Source organism: Pipra filicauda, unplaced genomic scaffold (assembly GCF_003945595.2).
Source record: "Pipra filicauda isolate LSUMZ 115617 unplaced genomic scaffold, ASM394559v2 scaffold63_size3267554_pilon, whole genome shotgun sequence".
Classification (NCBI taxonomy): domain Eukaryota; kingdom Metazoa; phylum Chordata; class Aves; order Passeriformes; family Pipridae; genus Pipra; species Pipra filicauda.
The window spans coordinates 415,792-431,824 of record NW_024104798.1 but is presented as its reverse complement, the minus strand read 5'-3'; the positions used below and the strand labels follow the sequence as shown (position 1 = coordinate 431,824).

The window sequence follows — 16,033 nt, the reverse complement described above, 5'->3', positions numbered from 1 at the left end:
TTGTATAATAAAACAGATTACTTGAAAAACTGTCCCAAGAAATCATAAACATAGAAAAGTCAGGGCTTGTTCTACTACTACCACAACAAAAATTCTGTATGTGTTTTTCTAAATATAAAAGAATGAAAACTATCACAAATTTGGTCAGGATAGAGGTCTATAATAAAGCCTTCAATTTCGGTGTGACGAGATTTTTTTACTGAGAAGGCGTGAAATCCCCCTCTCTCCTGGTGACAAGAAATGCCCCTGATGCCCCAGGATGTTCAGGACATAGCCAAAGTAGAAATAATTTTCAAAACTAATATGTACACACAGTAACATGGTTAACATCATCCAATGAATTTAGATCCACCTACACGGTATAAATATATCTAGATAAACTGTCACCTTCAGCAGAATTCATTAAAATAATGTTGTATCTTCCTTGTTAAATGTAATTTTTTTAATTGAAATTTAATCTTACTGCATTATTTGGTAGATTTTTAATTGACATTTGTAGTAATTAATTGGTAAGCATTACAGCTTTGTCTGAAGAATTTAAAACTAAATTTGACATCGAGATTGGCCAGCCACTGCTGTGAGGTGCCTGCTGGGAGCATTTCATCATCCTCCCAGCCCCTCCTGCTGATCAGAGGTGGGAGATGATGGTCTCTTTCTTACAGTCATGAATTACATTACTAATGTATTCCATTACCACCACGCAAATGTCATGTTAATTCCTGATCATCATCAAGTCATACAATGGTTTCCACGCTGGCACCCAGCCAATTAGCGGTGTGGAAAAATATTCCGCCAATTATATAACTTGAATTAGGTTAAGGACTCAAGAGAAAGCAAAATAAATGCTTTGAAAATACTTCTGAGATAAAATGTAAGTTGACACTGTCTTCATGTGCTATAGCCGATGTTATACAATCTGATAGGCAGCTGCCAACATTCATAACTGTTTATTAAATCTAGCCTCTCTTTATGGTGGCAGCTAAGATCTGTATTTTTACCAATATTAGGTTCATTGTGTTATGAAAAAAGACCAAAATACTTAGGAGCATTCACACCAGCTTATAAAACTTACATTATGTAGTTTATTAAATTGTTAAAATTACTTCTTCTCTCCTCCCCCCGCCACAGAGAAAGTTCCACGGACAGAAAAGTTTCAGGAAAACAAAGTCTTTCAGTAGCCACTGATGCTTTAAGGAGCAAGAGGGATCCTGCAAGGACAGAAGTGGTATCTCCAGGCTGCTGCCACCTCTCCCAACAAGCAGCTCTGCCAGGGGGATGATGGGCTTGGCTCCTGGAGCTCTCCCTACTCCTCCCATCCCACTGACACACAGCCTGGGAGAACCCACTCCTGCCCCGCAGCTGTGGGACAAGCGTCTTTGGCTCTTGTTCCCTGGCTATTGCAAGAAGCATCACGGGCAGATACAGCCCTCTGGGTAATCAGGAGACAGAGGAGAGGCCTGAGGTAGAATCGGGGCACCCTTCCACAAAAAGGACTCCACAATCCTGGTGGAAATGCCTCCAGCCGTGCAGGGACATGGCAGGTTCCCAAGAGCGCCGAGCCCCGTCGGCACACGCCGTGCCGCCAACTCACTGCACCACCAGGTTTTTAGTACCACCCCATTATTTTGATTTGTTCTGTTCTTAACTCAATTTATCGTACAAGCATGGTTATCTCCAATTTAAAAATGTACACAGCACCAGTTCCTCGACTTTAAAAATGTATAACTATGAGCAATTTGTTAAAACCTTTTACCGTATCTTCCTGTCTCATTTTCCGAGGTGCTGCAATGAGGCAATTCACTGTTCTGGCTGCTTACCCTAGATGACCTTTGCCTGCCATAAAATGGTATACAACTAAACGCTCTGCTTTAAATAAAACCCTTGCCTCTTCGAAGGGCCCTACGTATTCAGTCAACACAATCAGCAGAAACCACATTTGGTTACTCAATAAGCTGGAAACTTTTAAAACGTGTACGGTGGTGAATGAATTCCTGACATCACCAGGAACACTTGAGCGGGGAACAAGAGAGACTGCTGAGAAGTGGCTCTTGCTGCAGCTGGAGAAAGGATCACTCCTTTAAGCTGAACTCTCAAGGAAAACGAGAACAAAAACTGAATTAGCTCGACACGTACCCTCTGCAGTCAGCACATTGCTAGGCAACTTACCATCTCTTGATAGAATTATGGTGGAGGGCTGGTCGTACATCAGGGTTAAGATGAACACAAGTACCAGTTTGGGCCAACTGCTCCTTTCCAGTGGGAATGCTCAATGCTTGGTCATTTCCTATTATTATTTTGCAGTATTTTCTAAGCAGCTAGAGTGAGCCTAATGCATTCAGAAAGTATTTTAAAGCTATTATGTGACATGAAAATTTTAAGATAACTGGAAGTAAGTGAATTTCAGAAGGAACAGCACGAGCCTTTTTCTTTGTTCAAGCCAGCATTTGGAGAGAGTTAACAATTCTTCTTCTCATTGCTTTTATTTTTTAATAGTGAAGGTATCCAGAGGGCACACTACTTGAACACTTTGTCTTTTCTCCAGATGCTGGTTGGCTACAGCTTCATAACTCCATAACTCAACCAGGTGTTTAAAGAGGATGCTTCAAAACCCCCCAGTCCTTCCATTTGCCAGCACTGAGACCAGACACAAAGTGTCATTACAGGCACTGCCATGGGGCTATGACAGTACCCAGTGATGCCACACTTCTCCTGTGCCAGCCTTAGAGGAGTCTTGATCTTTAATAGTACTTGGACGGTAAGAGTCACACCCCAGGCATTATTTACACTTATTAAAGAGGCATTAAGCAAATGCAGAGTGCTTTAAATCGAGGCATGTACCTTGCATATAACCCCACATTTCCCATGCATACTTCATAGGCACAAAGAAATAATTAATTACCTAACCACCGTGATTAAAATCAATTGATTCATATGCGACAGAGCAGTGAGAAATTTTTGCATGACTGGAGAAGTCTGGAATTGGTCCCTGTTTGGGGATCTCAGTCATATCAGTGAGGTTGGTAATTCAGACATGAAGGAAAGGGTAAGAATCCCTCTCCTGCATGCACACTTTGAGCTGCCATATGGGTTTATTCAACTGTTTACTACACCAGTCGGTAAAATCTGAACAGCTATTATAATCTTTGCTAAATGACATGGTAATTATGCTACCTCTGGAAAAAAAAGAAAAAAATGGGAACTTAAAAAAAAAAAAGTCACAATTCACTGAAGTGTGAATTTCTCAGGTTTTATAATCTTTGAATTGAAATGCACTTTCTAACACACAGAGAGATATTAAATATATAACAGAAATCTCCATTTATTGTAAAAAACAATTTGTGCTCCCAATTCCTACACAATTTAATTATGCAGATTTCCTGGGTTTGAAAGATTTCTTACATAGACCTTCCAATTTTGCTGTAAAATCAGATGATTCTGGTTTTCCTAAACTAATATTGCCCCTCCTCTCACCCCAGTTACTAAGGGAGGCAGTCAGGAGCGGGCAGGTGAGAGGAGAGGGCTCCACATGCCAGGTTGCAGGGGGGTGGGGACAGCTGGGAAAGGCACAACCACCACCCATATGGCACAAAAGGGACCGAGAGGCTTCTCAGCTGATAATCCCACTGGGAAATGAAAACTGGCCATTAACAGAGAAGGGGCTGCTCCATGCCACCCTCTCAAGCCTGACCAAAACTGGGTATTAGAGGCTTGGTCTCCGTGTTCCTCCAGGCTGGAGGAGCCTCCAAGGCCATGCTGAAGCACGTAAGACAACTCTCCTGTGTACCAGTGACACCATTTTGTCACTGGGATGCAAGTGCAGCAAACAGTGGAGCTAATTATTTGTTGGCAATGGCTCCTTTGAGAGTCCACCATGTGACACATGATGGCAAAGGGACCTCTCCATATTCATATTTAATCACGACATGCATTGCCCACATAAGCATGTTTAGACCCTGTCTATCTGCATGGCTTCAGTTTCAGGCCTCATAGTTCATAGGATTTGAGGGGATGAAGAGAAGAAAGGAAGGAAGGGAATATTTTTTTCTGTATTGTCAATATTTGGTATCTCTTCTATTTCATTACAATGAAGGTTATTTCGGGGACTTGCTTTTAAACACAGACAATACAAAAACTAAACCCAAACCCCCACCATATTAAAAAGGGGAGAAAAGAGTGAGGGAAAGAGAGTTTGTAAGAAAGAATGAGTGAGAGTTACTGCAAATTCAGGTTTGGCGACTCACCAGTTTTACTTGCCGGCATCACACATATCCATTCATGACTCAGGGCAAACACAGGAAAGGATCGAAACCCTTCTCATGGCAAATGTGTCTGGAAGCCGGAGTCACTCAGAAAAAACGTTCTCAGGAGACTGAAAGACAAAAAAAAAATGTTTTAAAACTTCACTCAGTTAGAATCATATCAAAGCCTATCGTTTTCCTTTGAAAATAAAAGGTGGTTATAAACCCTGGAGGTGGGGGGAGCATTATAGGAGCGTGTCTACGTATCAAACATTATCACACAGCAGACTTTATTTGGCTTTAAATAAAACCAAAACTTACAATATTAAGAAAGGTTTTTAGAGACATGCTTATTTCACATTTGCAACGTGCTCCTCCGACAGGCGAGCTTATGTTCCTTCTAAATACCAAAATGTGTCACCATCCAAATCCAGATTCTGCTCAAAAACACTGCACTGAGCACAAAATCCAGATACTTTAACCTACTTTGCATTATCAAAATATAACACTCTCTGAATTTCTGAACTATTTACTCTCTGTCTTCACTCACTGCATCCTGATAAAGCCTTAACAAAATGTAGAATCTCTTGTTACTATTAATCTTTCCTCTGAGATAAGGAAAAACACATATAAAAACTATTTGATGTTCAGGGTGGAAAGGCAAAATTTGCAAACATCAGTTAAGAAATACCAATTAGTATTTTTTTTCCCCAGCTATTAGTAACACAGATTGAGCTTAAGCTTAGCTCAGAGGAAGCTGCTCCCTGTACAAATGAAACATTCATTTTACTAATAAGGGTATTCTAAAATAAGATGTATAATATTTTCACTGATAAAGTATCTGCACTGAGTAACAACTCATAAATACAACCAGAGGTGTTCCTGGGGCTGTTCTGCATCACACCAGTGAAACTACATGGGATTTAAACAGCAGGTCTGGTGCCTGCCCAGACTGGGGAAGGGCACTCATTCCCAATGGATGCATCAGCGCTGGAAGAGCCTCTGCTCCCTGGACCACTACACAACAGGATCTGCAGCAATAAATCCTAGTGGAGAAAACAAACTTTGCAATGGAAGAAACTGTCCTGAAGGACTGGAGCAAGAAAAAACATGAAAGCAAAAACCATGTGGTGATTCTGACTCCTTCATTCCCTAACTATCTCCTTCCATAGCATCCACAAGGCTGTTCCCAGCCTCCCTACATCTACCAGCACTCCGACAGGGGCAAGTACTGCCATCTTCAAATTAATACCGTGGAGTTTATTATTTTGGCAGCCCACTGCCGCTTTCCTGAGAACATCTGGAAGATTCTGTCTTAGCAGCAACTGCATGAAATTTTTTCAGACAAAATTCAGGTACTTCTCTGGCCCTGGGGCTTTCTCCTGTTCTTCACTGAATGCAATGCAATGGCTCAAACATCACAAGAGTTCAGAAATCTAAATATAGGGATTATGCGACCCTATTACAAAACTGTGCTACACAATAAAAATAGATCCAAATGGGGTTTTTAAACAGAATTTATGCTAAACATGATTTCTTTCTTGGAGACTGTGCAACACCTGCAAACTAAAAGTGACCTGCATCTTGTATCAGTTTTATTTTATTCATGAGGAGCAGAGCACTTGAGAGAAGCAATGGAGCAGTGTCAGAAACACATATCCGAGCCTTGCTTTATTGCTGTGCTTGATGACAGATATGCAGATGGATTTGTAGCTGAGCAAAAAGCTGCATCTACATATGTTGGGGCAGGATTTCTCCAGCTGACCTGCTGCACCACAGTATTCAGCTGCTTAGTGATCTTTATCCATGATACGTCTGTAGAGCAGGAAAGTACCATTAGTCCTGTTTAGAAGATAAGGAATTGAGGCTCATTTTGGCTAATGCTTGCTAAAAGAGTTCATGTTCGAGACTTTTGAAGCAAAATTATTGTCCAGATAATATATTTGGTCTGTGGCAGATGAGGGCTACAATGTACAGAAGCACTGTCCTCACCTCCAGATCACTCTTCACCTTCACATCCCTCCTCAAGCATAAGGAATATCTTGGCATTGTTTTGCCAACAAGGAGATTTGAAAGCTGGGAGAGCTTCTACACAAGGAACAAGAAATAGTACTGGGAGTAGGCAGACACATCAGGCCTGAACTCTGACAGTGCACCTGGAAAACTGGATGCTTCTTGCACCATCAAAAATTGACCTCACCATAATACCCCACAAAACATTTCTTCAGCCAGGTTTCCCAAGGGAACAAAGCTTACATGATCACCATGTACCTTCTGTGCCCAGCCCCACCTGTATCTTTTGAATCCCCTGGATTAATGGGAGCAGAGAGCTCCCAAAGACATGAGTTCTCACGGCATTAACTCTGGGGCTTGCACCACTGGAGGCCTCCAAACCCATTTGATCAGCTGTCTCCAAGAGCCAGCTGGCTCACTGGCAGCTCCAGGCTGAGCCCAGCACAGAGGCTGCCTGCCAAGGAGGGAGCCCAGCATGGCCTGGGGGCACAGAGGCAGCTCAGGCACTTCCATGGACCTCAACACTGGAGAACCTGTGGAAATTACGTGTACTGCTGAGGGGAAGGGTGGAGGAGGGAGAGGAACAGATTATAGATTGGTTCTGATAAACTGAAGCCTTTAATGATCTACCCACACACTCGAGTTCGATCTGGCATTGACAAATTGAAGCTTTTAATGATGTGCCCACACATTTGAGTTGGCCACTCCTCTTCTACAACTTTCACAAAAATAGCGTGCTGGGTTAAAGATACAGAAACTCTAATAATGCTGCAACATGAGTAAAACTCTTGATCACTCTTTGACAAACCTTCTCCCACAAAAGGTTACTTGATGGGACCTCCAACACAGACCTTCCGGGCTGCCCTGCTCTCATACAGATTCCTCAAGGGCTACAGCTCAGTAAGGGGCAATGAGATGCAGCAGCTTTAGCATAACTGAAGCACAGTCAATCAAACCCCGAAACAGGAACCTGGGCTTCATTAATTCCAGCAATCACAACGGTTTTATTATCACTGTATTAATCAGAATAGGAAACCTATTAATCTGCCCCCAACAAAAATTAATCTTCATAATATTGAACAGATTTGAAAGACAAGTTTTAATATTTCACTATTTAAATCTCAAAGGCAGAGGCACACAGCTCAGACAATCTGGCAAATCACTATGGACTTCATCTCATCAGCATGAGGTCCCTCACCTTTCCCTGATGCTCCCAGCCCTCTTCCTGCATCTCCACCCCAGGTATGGCTGCTCCCGGGGCTTTTGAAGGAACTGAGGGCATCGTTTCATACATCAAACTGCAAAACTGGCTGCAGCCCTTGATGCACTAAAGAGCTGTCAAGAGTTTAGGCTGTGACCTAAGGAACAGCTCAGTGCATCACATCCAGCCGTGCCTGCGGGGTGCACAGGCTGGAAGTGCCACCCCACGCCAAGGGCTGCCTGGGTGAGAGGGAGCTTTGTACAACGGGCAGGACCCACCCGACAGGCAGCTGATGCATCACCGTGTGCTCAGGGGAATGAGAAGAGGTGCAGTGGGGGATAAAGGCAGGCGGCTGCAAAACAAAGTATGTGAAATTCCCGTGCTCCACCGGAGTGAGTCAGGAATTGGTACTTGGATCTGGCCGGGTTACCTGTGGCCTGACCTTCATCGGTGCAGCAGAACCCCCCAAGCCATCACAGTGAGCTGCAAAACACCCCACTGCTACCAGATGGGCATCAGAACAGAGCCCAGCCTAAAGAAGAAAATGGACAGCAGAGGAAAAGTCCTCATGAAATGATAGCAAGGAGCCTGACAAGTCAGAAAGGGGCTGAGCAAATAAACAGGAATCACGAATGTGACTGAAAACAGAGGAAAATGGCCCAAAGCATCTCCAGATCCCCATGCCCTGCCTGGAGTGGGTGGCACAGATGAGCACATGGCTGCGGTTCTGCTGCTGCTCTTCCATCACTGTCCTGCCACGGCAATTCCTGATGGACACGTTATTCTGCCACTTGGCCAAATCTCTAAAGCAGCTTTCCCCGACACGCATATACACATATATAGATACACACACACCTCAGGATTATATTTGGCACAATCAAAGCCTGATCAAAGGCAGAACTTCAATCATCTCACGCACGACTCATGTCAGGCTGTTTACTGACTGTAATGGAACTACAGAACTCTGTTTTAACTAATGATTTCTCAAAGCCATGTTGCACAAAAGAAAACAGGTTCAACTTGTACATCAGTGCCTAAGAGACCGCTCCAAAACAGACAACTGTATGAAAAGTTGTGCCCATGTATACATATATACAAAACTGTTTTTAAGTGACTGTTTTAAATTAGGATAAATCTGTGTTCCACCAATTAAGCTTTGAATGCACGGCTGATATCGTTCGCTATTTTAAACAAGCGGCATAATAAACTCAAAAATTCAAATATTTTAGAGAAAATACTTGGAGAGTTGAGACATTAATTTTGCCATATACAATCTGTTTCACAGGGATTTAAAAAGCGTTATTGCCACCCTGGGTACATTGGAATAAAGATGAAACACCATCCTTTCCTATTTACATATTAAAAACTATGTGCCTTCTTGATACAGACTACCCAGCTTGCTGATACATGACTGTTAAAAACAGTACAGCCTGCCTAGAAAATGCAAAGCCCCAAACTAGATGTGTCCTTGCACTCTAACAGGTTTTCAGTGGAAATAAAATGTGCTGCTGGCTTGTTTATCCTCCCCTCCAGCGAATGTCCTGGGGGAGTGGGGCCAGAGCAGATTCCCAGGGCTCTGCCTAACCATGGAGCTGTTTACCAGCCACCAGCAGCAAAATAAGGGGAGGAATATCAGCTGGAGAGCTTTGGGATATCAAGATGTCTACATCCAGGTGGAGCTGGGAGAGGAAAAAAACCCCTCCCGAAACAGTCAAACAAAACACATTCCCCCCCCTCGAAAAAAAAAGTCCTAGCATCCTTATTCTTTTTTCTATTTTGAATGTAGCTTGAGATACTCAGCAATTTCCTAAAATGCTTCAATACGGATAAAATTTCTTGCAAAATAACCTTTTTCCTCCCCCCCCATCCTTTTTTGCCCCCCCTTTTTTCCTCTTTAAATGAATTGCCATTAGAAACACATGCCCGAAGCATCCTTAAAAAGACCACAAAGGCTGCTTGCAAGGGGAACTTCACTGTGCCGAGTGGTAACATTTGTTCTCCCCTTTCAGCTGGGATCCACCTCAACTTTTTGATGTTGGTTGGAGCTTTTATTTGCAAATAGAGCAGAGCTGCTTGGGACGGAGGGCAGGGCTTCTCCGGAGCATGCCATGTGGCCTGCACAGATGTTCCTTTTATTCCCCTGTCCCACAAGGCTCCGTGGCTCGCTGGTGTTAAACAGATTACGCAAGTAGAACACTTGATTTTGCATGTCCCCCTTTTTTTCCAACAGTTGTCTAATTTACTCAACTCATGCTGCCACCCCCCTCCCCCACAATCACTATAGAAAACATGGAAAAATGTGGCTAAAACGAGGAAGTTTCTCCTCCAAGACCAGAATTTGCAGGAATGCTCAGCATCTGCAAACAAGGTAGAAATGCAGAAGAACAAAACTTACTGGGATAGTAAAGTAACCAGCACATTAGCCAGGTTATACTAAAAAAAAAAAAAAATCATACCCCAGTAACATTAGCTGCTACAAGTATCGTAATCTCTCACCCTTATTTAGATGTCCAAATGAGAATTGAACTTTTTCCAAAAAAAAAAAAAAAAAAAAAAAAAAAAAAAAAAACCACAAAAACCTAACACCAATTATGGGTGCTAAGCATTTGAAAATCCTCGAAAATCTGGCCTTCAACTCGGTCACAAAGAAACGGCTTAATATCCCGGCTGTCAGGCAACCCAATCAACAACTGAAGTCAATGGGATCTGCACACTACCTTATTAAAAAAGAAAAACCCAGAGCCTAAGAGGCCCATTAAGGAACTTCAGCTACAGGGAGACAACCTCGCAGCAGAAGACAGCAGCTATACACAGCTTTGTGCATCAGCCACTTTGCTCTCATGCTTAATTTGATTAATCGTTTTGGTATTATCTCCAATTAGAAAAGTGTCTAACAGGAAAAAAAAATAAAAAACCCTGATTTGAGCCTAAGACGCAGCAGAAAACGGCAGCTACTGAACATGCAACTACTTGGGACTTCTGGCATTTGCCAAGGATACAAAATTAAAGCTAAAAATTGTGGGCAAATACAAAGGCATTGGTGTTTCATCCAGACTGCGGATTATGAATTTTTTTTTTTTTTAATAAACTGAAACCGAATTCCAGATGTTGAAAGTTGGGAAGTAAAAACTGCTTTAGCTGTAAAAACACAGAAAGGTGAGACAAAAATTTCTGCTGAAATATAATGAATCAGGGATGAAAGTGCAGCCCATGCACCCCCTCACCAGGAATGGGCTGGGACAGGGATTTTTCCCCTCTGTGTGCCAAGCCAGGTAGTGGCACACAGGTTTGTCCCAAGTTTCTTTTAATAATGGACAGACTGGAGCAGAAATCCCTGGGAACTCCTGCAGCAGGGAGAGGAATGAACTTTCCCTTCTGCTGCTGGGGCAGCTGAACAGAGCCCACCTGGACCTCCCAGCACCCACATTTGCCTCCTGGTAACCCACGGGTGGTACCTGGCAATTCCACCTGTGCAGTGACACGAGGGCAGGGGGACTCATGGATGCAATGGACGTGAACTAGTACATCCCACAGAGACACACAAACCCATCATTTTCTACCACCAGAGTCCAAATAATCCCTGACACAGCAGAGCCACATCTGAGGCTCTGGGATGTTCTTCAGCATCCAGATACAATCCAAATTTGGATCCGCACGACTGGTTCTTGGTTTATTATATGGGCTTGATCACCACCAACACTCAGGGATTTTGAAAGCAGAATTCAGAGCAGTAATTTGAGATCACTGGTTTCGCCTCTGTTTATTTCCATCACAGCATCCACAATGCTACAGATAAACATACGAAATCCAGATCATCCTGCAGCATCCCACCAACTCCTTCCCAGGAGAGACTGAGTTTCATCCTAAAATTCAAGAACAGCAAATGTTTGGACTCTGATAAGAAGGGGAATATTCATCAGCATACTTCACTAGTGATGCAGTCACAACTTGCAAACTTAGTCACAGAAATATGACTGAACTTGTCTGCTACCACACAACAAAGTACCGTCTAGTGGTTAAAATCGGAGGACATGATTCAGGAATGCAAGCCTTTTCAAAGAAGAACTAAAACACATGATTAAGTGCTGTTGAAGTCAATAGGCTGATTCAGAGACCAACTTCTGGAGCGATGGATAATACTCCCCACATTGCCATATGGCTCTCAGTCAAACTTCCTAGAAGCATTTGCTAATACCGGGTTCCACCACAGCTTTTGGAGGCCTGCTTTTCTTTTGCCCTTTTTTTTTTTTCCATCTTTCTTTTTTTAAACCTACGTCTGGGATAATTTTCACCCACTCTGAAGATCCTCCAGGCTCTCACTGACTGAGAGAGAATACGCAGCCGTGATCACTGCGGGGTGGTGCAGACTCATGCAATAATTAATAGCCTCAAATGAAAAGTTATCTATAAATATAAATAAATGCAAGAATGTATTATATAAATATATGCCCTATAAAATAAAAATGCAAATGTATGATCCAAAGGCACTTTTTGTGGTGTTTAGTGAAAGGCACACAAGCATGTTACAGTGATGAAATCCAGTATGTGCATCTTGGCCAGCTGAGGGATCTCTGCAAACAATCCCAATCCCACCTCAGAACTCCCAAGCCTGTTGCCTTCACGAGTTGCAAATATTTCATTTTTCCTGCCAGCTCCCTGTTCACTGCTACAGTCAAATACTCCGTGGCAGGTTTGCTATTTCTTATTCCTTTTAATCTATACTGTGCACAGACAGCACCCACTTGTCACAGCCTCCTGCAAAGCAGTGACACCAGCACGGCCATCGAGGCTGACCCACGCCAAGAAAACCACATCCTGAGGTTCTCCCTAACTCCTGGGAACACCATCCAACAGCACCTCCTGCTCCTCAGCCATCCCTAATCCTGCCAACACAAACACGCAGCAAACCAAACCTTTTAGCAGGATAAATGGCTACCCAGCACCAGGCAAGCTAACAGTTACAGCAACTTGGTTACAGTCTTCATTTGTATTTATAAGATGGGAAAAGGAAGGGGGACACCCCTTGAAGAGACACCCACTAACTTTCATGCCCTCCCCAAGCCATCCAACTGAAATAATCCACTAATTTTGCACATTTCCTAATCCTTGCAAAGGCTGAAAACTTAACTCTTTACATTTAGACACAGAAAAGAAGATATAAAACAAAAGCCCAAGGAATTCTCGTTGGCTTTTTGAAACACTCCATAGATAAGGCGTAACATCATTTTTAAGCAGTTTGAAAACACCCTGTTACTGCCTACAATTAAATAAATGTAATCGCAGCCTAAGCCAGCCCTCCCGGCCATCTGTCTTTAAGGCAATGGGGAAAGAAGAGGCGCTACAACGTGCAATACTTTTTCTGGCTATTAAAGTGTTTCTCCTTATTCAATATCTAAATTAAATCAAATGGAGTATACTAAGTAAGCCCATAAGACACAGCGCATGATGCAAGAGTCTTAAAATCCTTATCTGCTGAGCACTCCAGCTTAAAGGCTGATGTTTTATGTTCCCCTGCAGCGCACGGGGATCCTGCTGGCTTGGCCAGACTAGGAAAATAAGCTACGAATGACCAAATGCAACTGCAACTTGAAAAGTAGGAACCAAACCAGACACAACAAACCACAGAGCAGCCGCCCCAGCCCGGCCCGCGCTCGCCCAGTGCTGCCGCTCCCTCCCCAACTTCGCAGGGCTGCTGATAAGACGCTCCCGATCCCAAGCCCATGAGTTGGGCCGTTAATCACAGGACATTTATCCCGGGATGCGCAGGGTGAGGAAAGCAGAAAGCCGGTGCACGCTGACGGAGGCACAGATGCACGGAGTTGTGCAAATCTGCTGAATTCCAAAGCAGTGAATTCCCCGAGTTTAAGCGATTCTGAGAACGCCCATCAGGCAAAACCCACAGTCCTGTCTGGATGCTCCCGCCGCAGGTCCTGGCGCTGGGCACGAGGACGGCGCAGAGCAGGGGAGCCCATCCCATCGTGCACCCACACGCACCACATGGAGCAGCAGGAAGAGCATTTTGGGTCATTTTCTGCCCATTTTGGCCCCCAGCAGCCCTGCAGACAGTTCACAGGCCAGTCACTCCCTTCACTGACTGAGCACGTTCCTCCATAATCGTGCATCCGTACCTGCATCCCATAGCAGAAGCACAGAGCACCAAGCACTACAGGGCCTATAAATACCAGCTTCCTGTAACACAAAAATAAAACCTGAGCTCAAGTCAAACTCCACCATCTATCCTCAAAGTTTGAATATGTTTCCCTCCTGAAAATATGTAATTAAAGCATAACTACATGTGGAACATCATCTTACATGTTCTATTAAAGGGACATTTACCACAAATGAGAGTTAAGCAGTTCAAATATTAAAATGTGAATGAAACTATTGCTGATAACAATGGCATAAATTAATACTGGTAATTAATTAAGTCTGGTTTTATTCTCAGACCTTTATTGGAAGAATGAGGCTTTTTAACAAAATTTGTGTTACTAAATAATATAATTTACTTAAGTTCTTAAGTTTTCAGCCCAACCAGATCAATCTATTTAGTTTTTATTGTTCAACTCATCTGCCCTACATTTAGCCCTACACCTATTCACAGAAACAAACCATACATTATACCTGATTTCCTCCACAGAAAAGCTCTCTAATAACCACCACATTTACTAAGTATATTTGGAGGTCAAATTTCAGATCTCTTCCTTTGTTTATTTCTTTTCCCCTGTTACCTTTCAACTTGTGAGTGCCAGAAAAAGGTTTCAGAAGAGAAAAAAAAATAACTTTCTGAGCAGAAAAATGCAAAAATCACGTTTCCTCTGGACCAGACATCACAGCTTGAAAAGGGAAAAAGGGAGAGAAAAAGAGAGAGAGTCAGTTCATGCTGCAGAGCAGCCGCGGGGCTGGAACTGTGACGACAGCACTGGGACATCCTCAAATCCACCCAGCATTCCAATAATGCAAAGCAAAACACTGCCGCTGGTGCAGCCAATCCACAGGGCATCACAGTCCCACGGACAGAACGCTATTTGTGATGAAAAGAAAAGGTGAACTGGAAATCATGGTGGCTCTGGTTTTTAATTATCTAAAATAACAGGAACTGGGTGCATGGCTCTCCAGGAGCATCTGGAAAAACTGAGTTAACATTGCTGAGGGCACGGGGGGGAAGCCTGGCCTTAGCCAACATCCTCTGGCATGAAGGGACTGCCTGACATCAGCAGGGAAAGAATCAAACCACATTCTGAGAAGCTCCTTAGAGACGTAATATAAAAACCCAAGTAATATTAAAATAATAGTGACTGATTCACACTAATAGGGGCTAAGGAGGACAGAGAGAGAGGGGAGAAAAAAAGAAAAAAGGAGAAACAAACACCAACCTACACTAGTAACTACGAAGAAATAATTTCAGGGCTCAAACCAATGCAATTTTAAAAAAAAATTAAAACAATTTCGTAAAACAACACTACTACAAGCCCACCCAGAGCAGCAAGAAGCCATTTTTACCATTTCAATCAAATACAAAGCTGATATGCTAACTTAAAGGATCAAGACAAAATAAGATATGTGGGCCGACAATCTGAATGCCAAGTTTTACCCATGTGAATTCAGTTATAAATGCTTGGAAAATGTGATTCTCTAACTTAGAAATAGCAGCTGTAGCATTCAAAGGTACTCCAGTAATTACTGGAATGCTTGCTGAAAAACTAGACAGAAGCTAACATCTTACTTACATTAAATACGCATTTACCACAAATTAAAAGAGCCACAGAAAAGAAAAAAAAAGAACAAAAAAGAACAAAACCAGAAAACAATCAGGCAAGCAGATGTTCAAATAAGAAGGGGAAAAAAATGACAAGAGAGGGCCAGATGCTCATTTCTGGTAGTTGTCACAGTGCAATGAAGGTGCCTTGCACCTCCAGCCTCCCCAAGTCACCGATGTTCAACAGCCAGAGAGTGCCAGATTGTCACCTCTACAACTGTAAGTGGTAATTTCATCCCAGATACTGCAATAACACGCTGCCTTAAAATCGCAGAAATGCTGCCTAGCCATCTGAGACAACAGTAAAACAAGCAGCAACACCAAGTGTAGTTGTCTACTACTGCCTGAGGGACTCATGGCTTTAGCAGCCGGGCTGGCATAAGGATTATATTATCGAGGAGTGCCCTGCATGGCTTTATTAAGTGCCAGTGAAATGTCTATTGCACTCAGTGCCTGGGAAATACTGTAAGAAACGCCAACCACCAACCACCAAACTACAAATTAAGCTATTTGACCATTCCGCGCCTATTATCAGCTGCTGTTCCCTGGAAATAAACCATTCTGGAAATAAGGGATCAGGGATGTTGGCAGAGACGGGTAAAAGAACCTCTTTCCTGTGAACATAAAGCCCCAGGACACGCTGGTAAGGAGCAGCGAAGTCCACACCCAGGCTTTGGAAGGAGGTACCCAAAGAGAAGTTATCTGCAAAATGTGCATCACACTCTCCTGGCTCTCTTCACACCTCCCCCTTCGCATCCCCACTCCCATGCACCTTCGCGTCTATTCCCACACTTCTCTCGCTACCCACATCCTGAACATATTTAT

At 43.2% G+C, this 16,033-nt stretch overlaps 1 protein-coding gene across 1 annotated transcript in view; it reads right to left on the bottom strand.

Moving 5' to 3' along the window:
* The window catches only part of FOXP1 (forkhead box P1), a 382,652-nt gene that overhangs the window by 332,408 nt on the left and 34,211 nt on the right, over positions 1 to 16,033 (bottom strand). The window contains exon 2 of the mRNA XM_039388350.1: positions 4,242 to 4,369. The gene's annotated coding sequence lies outside the window, so the exon portion shown is untranslated. The remainder of the gene's footprint in view (positions 1 to 4,241; positions 4,370 to 16,033) is intronic.